The sequence below is a fragment of the Nannospalax galili genome, unplaced genomic scaffold (genome assembly GCF_000622305.1).
Source record: "Nannospalax galili isolate Female #2095 unplaced genomic scaffold, S.galili_v1.0 scaffold1077, whole genome shotgun sequence".
Taxonomy (NCBI): domain Eukaryota; kingdom Metazoa; phylum Chordata; class Mammalia; order Rodentia; family Spalacidae; genus Nannospalax; species Nannospalax galili.
The window spans coordinates 1,545,349-1,552,154 of record NW_008340429.1 but is presented as its reverse complement, the minus strand read 5'-3'; positions in this window follow the sequence as shown (position 1 = coordinate 1,552,154).

Genomic DNA, 6,806 nt, shown 5'->3' with positions numbered 1-6,806 from the left:
CATCCCACCCCAGTAGGCACCTAATAAATCTTTTTAGGAAGGGAATATATAAATGAACAAATGAATGCATTTGTAAATGAATGAATGATCTAGGTAGGCAAAGATTTTTTAAAAATCCTTTTATTATGATGAGGAAATGAGATTTAGAAAGGATACCAACCTGGAAAAGGCCTCATGGATGCTAAGTGATAGAATTAGGATCTTATAGCCTGAGAGCAGGTCCAGGAAACTTGGAGTGATTGAGCAGGGAACAGGCCACAGGTGCAGTGTGGAAGACTAGATAGGCAAGGCTTAGGAATGAGGCCCAGGCAGACAGAGTCACTGCCTAGAAGGACTTCCCTGGAATTATTCTGTCTCCAGGTAGAGATGCCTAGAAGCCTAATTGGTTTTTTTCAGCTCCTAGAGCCGGGTTCATAAATCATAGCTCCATTGAAGACATAAGCACCTCCTCTCTGGAAACCTGGGTGTGACTTGATGCAAACTCTCAGTGGCATGAAGAGGCTTGCAGCCTCCATTGAAGGTGTCTGTGCCACTCTTGCCCAGAATAGAACACACCAGTCTCTCAACAAGGTCTACTAGTCAGCTGCAGTACATTGCTTAGTACTCAGTGCTCAAGTGCTCAGGGCCCCAAGGGAGGCACAGGGATGGGACAGGTCCATGAATGGCAGGCAGTGGAGGCCATGGATGGAGGGTGGGAGCATGGCGAAGGCCCAAATAGCCTTCCTTTGCTGAATTCAATCCCATTCACCATTTATCGAGTGCCTACCTTGTGCCAGATGCTGTGCTGGGCTCTGGGGACCCTGGGATGGCTCAAATGCAGAGGAGAGAGAAGGGGAGAGGCAGCTACTGAGACAATAATCACAACACGTGTGCTAAGTGCTTTAGAAGGAGGTACAAAGTGCTCTGGGAGCTCTGAGCAGCAGGCCATTCATCCTTCCCCTGGTGGAGGAGTTTGGAAGACTATACTGAGTAGAGGGTTTTCAGCTGGGCTCTGAGGTAGGAGACGGAGGAAAATACTCCTCATGCAGAGAGGACCATGTAAAGACAAAGTGAAGGAGAAAACCTTGGTGTAGTGCAGCAGATGGAGGCAGGAGGATCACTGGACAGTGAGCCTCAGGCCAGAATCAGACCATGAATGGCCGTACTAGAGCACTTGAACTTGGTCCAGTAGTGGGCAAAGGGGAGCCATTGAAGAGTTTTAAGCAGGGGTGTGGGAGTGTGGCAGGGCCAGATTTGTGTTTTAGAAAGGCTTCTCTGGGGAGAAAGAATGAAGTAGGACTGTGGCCAAAGGGCAGGGAGTAGGGAAGGGGTTCTGGGGACACTTCAAAGGGAAAATGGACAGAGTTTGCTAAGTAATGTTGTTTGCACTTTCTTGCCACACAGGCTTTGAGTTCCCCTGGGGAGGAGGGCAGCTTCCTCCTTCCCTGGTCTGCTGCAGACTTCTGCCTTCACAGAGCTGAACCTACAGGGTCTGACTGACATGAACAGCCCCAACATCTCACAGCTTAGAGATTCCTGCTGTGAACCTGAGCTAGAGACTTCTCTCCACTCAGTCCACAAGCCCTATAGAGGGGTAAGCTTACCTAGGCCTCTGGGGAAGGCCCAGAAGATTCTACCTCCCTCCTCTTCCTTCCCTCACCATCTTCTTCTCCCCCCTCTCTCCCTCCTCCCTGGAGCCCAAGCTTTCTTGCTGGGAGCTCTCAGAGCCAGCAGAGCTGTGGGATGAAATGGTTCGGTGGCTTCTGCCCAGCTGCTGCCATGGCAACCAGGCTGCCTGCCAGACCCACAGTCAGAAGCAGGCCCAATTTTCCCACTCCAGAACTACAATTCCCAGCATGCAAAGCACCTGCAAGAATGAAAGACACCCACCCCTTGCCTGGGACCAGCCTGGAAGGTGCATATGGGCACCTGGAGGAACACAGCACAGGACATGGGTCCCTGGAGAGGTGTATGAAAGCAAGAGAAAGGGGGTACTTCTTTCTGGAGGAGGCATGGGAACCTTTCCTTGGTGACACACCTGCCTGACATCCCAGAAGGAGGCCAATGGCTACAGGAAAACAAAATCTGGGGATGGGTCCTGGTCATGGTTTTGTAGCCAACCCATGGTGTGGCTAAAAGACATTCTCTCACATAATCTCTACTTCTCTGAGACTGCCACCACCTTGAGAGGCCAAGCCTGGATGGCTACGATTCATGGCTGATTGGCCTCTTCCCCTGAAGTTCCTCCCTGCTTCCACAGAAACCTGAATGACCTTTTCAAAATGCAATTTTGATCCATCACAGCCCATGTTGCCCACCCCCTGCTGTTTAAACTCCTCAGTGTTTAAATCTTGGCTCTTAGACGAGGAAACAAATTGCTTAGGTCAGCTGACAAAGTTTTGTGTGGCTGGTCTGTCTTGTGGCCTGTTTCTGTCCTTCCCACTGACTTTCACAGACTTCAGCCCTTCTGGGCTTTTGTTTCTTTCTAGAACCTATGCCCTGTCCTGCTGAAGGGCCTTTGCACATGATATTTCCTCTCTCCAAAACACTTTTTCTTTTACCTTTGCTTCATACAGACTTCTTTACCTCAGAGTAATGTCATCTAAGAAAACTCCACTAACCTACTTTACTTGACTAAGTCTCCCTTTTCTGTATTCTGTTGGCCCTGTAAACCTCTCTCTTAAAGCACTTGTAACAACTATTCCTTTACATGAATCTGTGCGATTATGTCACAGCTATACATCTCACCACTAGCTTACAGCCTCTGTGAGGGGAGAGATTACCTTTATACCTGCCACTGCATCTTCAGGGCTTACAGAGTAGAGGTTCAGGACCCAAACATAAAAACAAATGGATTTTCCTAAGCCTTAGTCTTCCCATCTGAAAACCTGAAATATGCTTTGCCCCACAGGTGGTAGTACCAGAGGTCCTACAGCGGGAAAGACCTAGTGGTCTCTTAGAGCATAAGGCTCATAGTTGAGAGAAAGAAAACAGACACCAAATACATAAAGACAAGAGTGCTAAATGTCACCAATAGCCAAGGATACAGAGCCTGAGATCTGAGAAGGTTCATGAAAGAAATGAAGTAACCAGATTTAAGGGTAGGAGAATACAGAGGGTACTGTAGACAAAGCAACAGCATGTAGAAGGATGCTTCTGAGGCACCCAGAGCATGAGTTATTGGAGGTGTGACATAAGGCCAGGGTTGCTCCAGTGTAGCCTGGGCCAGAGATGGTGGTAGCTCTATCATGCCTTGATTTTCCTGGGAAGAAGTAAGGATGGGTGAGCTCTTTTTTTCAATAGCTTGGACCTTGACTTCCATATCCCCCCCAACCCCCTGTGTGTTCTCAGCCTAGGCTAAAGCCCAGCATGGGCATACCCAGCCTGTGCCATGGCTCATGCATACTGCCCTTCATTCTTGAGTACCTACTACTGTCTGTGTAGTATCTAATGAGACCTTGACTGTGCCTGGTATGATGGGGCTGTGATCTCTGATGCTTGAGTATATATATATGAGAGAGAGAGAGAGAGAGAGAGAGAGAGAGAGAGAGAGAGAGAGAGATATGTTGGTGTAGTAGCCAATCAGTAGTTCAGCATAGATTACTGACAAGTCTGCGGGAGGCTCTTATAAAAACAGGGAGCCTGGCCTGGGGCATGGAGGGGTGTACACAGCTTGCCTGGGAAATGAGGCGTGTCTTACCAGCTGCAGAGGCTTCACTGAGCCTGGAGCAGGGAGGGCTCCTTCTCTTCCTCACATCTGTTCCTGCCCTCTTCTTCCTCAAAAATCCTGGGTGGGTTGGAAGAACTACTCCTAGAAGGTTAGCTCTGTCTTTCGCTGTTCCCCCTGCAGGTTTCTTCAAGTGTATATAATAGTCCTTAGCTTCCTCATTCTATTGAAGGTATTATAACCACTCCCCCTTCAAAACATACACACACACACACATACACACACACACACACACACACACACACACACACACACACACCCCACCCCAGATCAGGACCTCCCAGCTGACTTGTTTCCCACAACAGAATCACATGAAATGTATGGGGAAATGCAGACTTGCAGGGGACTCAGATGTTAAGTACAGCAGAGGTCACATCTTCAAGAAGCTTTGTCCTAAAGGATGCTTCATTCTGTCCAAAGGATTCTTGAAGCTTTTCCTCACCAGAATGTCTCTTCAAATCCAGCCAGTGGTGGTAACTTTAGGGACTGAACTGCAGACCAGGCAGCCTCCCATTTATCTTCTAGGCCCCTGCCAGGAAGTCAAGCTGGCCCTGCCCTTGCCACCCGCTTCCAAATCCCCACCTCATCACACATTCTATAAAAATTCATCAAGAACCTACTCTGTGCAGGGTGCTGGAGTTCTGAGAAGAACAGGGCAACAATGGCCTCTGCTCTTCTGAGTTTTATAATTCAGAAGTGAAGGCAAATATAACAGAAACAAGTAAATAAACAAGACAGTAGTGATAGCATTATGAAGAAAATAAAGCAGTTATCTGATAGAAAATGCCTGGGACTTGCTTAGCTCAGGGTTTGGTGCCTGTGGTTCCAAGGAAGGTTCTAGAAATGAGAGAGAAAAATATTCCTCTCCCTTTGTTTTTGTCTCTCTTCTTTCTCAACCTTGGCTCAGCTTGCCTGTTTCTGTTCCCTCTTTGTGCCATCTCTACTCTTCTTTGCTGCCTCCCTCCCTCCTCTCCCATCTCCTGCTTCCTCTCTTCAGCTTGCCTCCCTCTTCCCTACTCCCTCCAGAGTTGCTGAAGAAACCAGATCTCTCTTCCTCTCAGGCTATCTAGCAGTAATTGAGCTGTGGGCTCGCTTAGCAGCTGGACCCGTGAGTAGGGCTAGTGGAAGAGAGCAGGAGGGTCGGGGAAGCTGGAGGTGTGGAAGGAACAGAAAGGAGAGGGGCCTGGGGAGCTCCAGGGCACTCTGAGGGGCTGGAGGTGACCGCTGAGCCAGGTAATCTAATCAGGGGGTGAGTCATAAAGATCACTCACTCCATGCCCAGGACCAGCCTAGGAAATCACATTAATTTGAAGAGGGTGTAAAATCCATGGAGAATTCCCCTCTCTCCACCACACACATGAAGATAAACTGTCTTCAGCTTCCAATATGATCTTACAACAGCTTGTCAGTGACAAAACAGTCTCAAATCCTCCCATTTATCAAACGGCCAATCCTGTTAGCAGCTTAAAAGAGACATAATTACCTGCGGCCTTTTGTGTGATGCTTTAAACTAACACTGCTTCCTTCTTCCTGGCAGCAGTCCAGAATGTGAGCTCAGAATTCATTCCCGTGACCAGGAGATCTTTCGAGATGTTGAAGTTGGGGGTCAGGAGCGACGAAGGGTTGAGGTCAGAAGGGTAGCGTATGTGTTAGCACCATGGACAGAGCTGAGGTCTGGGTAGGGGTGGGAGGCTGTCTGGGAGTGGCCTTAGGTTCAGCTAGAGAAGAAGAGCCAAGCTCCAGATCCAGGATGTCCAGCTGGGGGCCCTGTGGCCATCAGGAAGGCTACCTTGCAGCTGTTTCTGCTACAAATAAAGTATTGGCGGCCTCAGCCCATGGTGTACAAGAGCTGGCTGCGGGGACAGAGGATAGACATAGCTGGGCTGGTAGAGGGTAGAGTTCTCCACTCTCCAGCAGAGCTAGGAGCCCCCAGAGTGGCTGACACCTTTTGAGTCTTTGTGACTTCAGAATTTGCCTTGCTGCTACCAGAAAGAGTAATAGTGTTCTTTAGCTAACATTCACTGATGAGTGCTTGCTCTGGGCCAGGCCCAGGCTCATATTAATTAAGATAGTGTGTCATATTGGGTCACAATTCAGAAGCAGAAGATAAGTGAGCAAAGTCATGTGTCCAAGGCCCGAGAAAGCAGATGTGTGGTCTATGACCTGGGCTGCCTCTAAGGCAGGCTCTGCCATGAAGAGTCATTAGTTCTGTGGCTCTAGGCTGGTCTCTCCTGCTTTGCATTTCCTTCTATTCCTCAGGGAGCCCACCTGAGGCCAATCTCCCCTCCCATTGGAGGGGTTTGAGAACTACACACATGACCTTTCCCTTTAGGAAGAATAAGACTCCTTGGAAACCAGCTTGTTTCTCACAAGAACTGCCCCACAAACTCCTCTGTGCATTTCCCCTGCCTCTCTGCTGCTGGTGGCCCCCTTGCAGCCATACCCTATGCATTGCAGGAGGCCACCCTGCTCCTCCCTGCCCATGAGTCCCTGCAAAACAGCTCCTTGCCTCCTGCTTTCCCCAAGCTTTTCTCCATCTTCCAGGAAGCCCAAGCTAATCCCCTCCTGGGAGGAAACCATCAGAGTCCATTTGGAAACCAGATAAAGTGGCAGACAGTGAGACAGACAGCAAGAGACAGACAAGAGACAGGCTGAAAATGAATTTTGAAGTGCCGCTGAGTCAATGATTGTGGTCAAATCCTGTTGACAGACAAGGTATCTGGGTATCTTACTGAGTGTCTAGGGCTAGATTTCCCTGCTCCCTCTGCCCACTGCCCTTCATCCTTGCCCCTCTCCTTCCCTGGGTTGCCTCTCAGACTAGCACCTCCCCCCCCACCCCACCCCCTGGCCAGCCTCAGGGCATTCATCACTTGGACTAGTGATTTATCAAAGCTCTGACAGTCCCTGTTTGGCAAAAATCGATCTGTGAAGAATGGGACCAACCCAAGGCCCCCTTTTCCCCCAAACCCCGCCATCAATCTGTCCCAAAGGAGCTCAGTGGCTTTGACATCAGCAATGCACCCCAGCTGAGGTGGGTCTCTGGATTCTTTACTGTTCTTAGGGAGAAGGGGAAGGGGAATGACAGAGAGGGAGGAGAAGG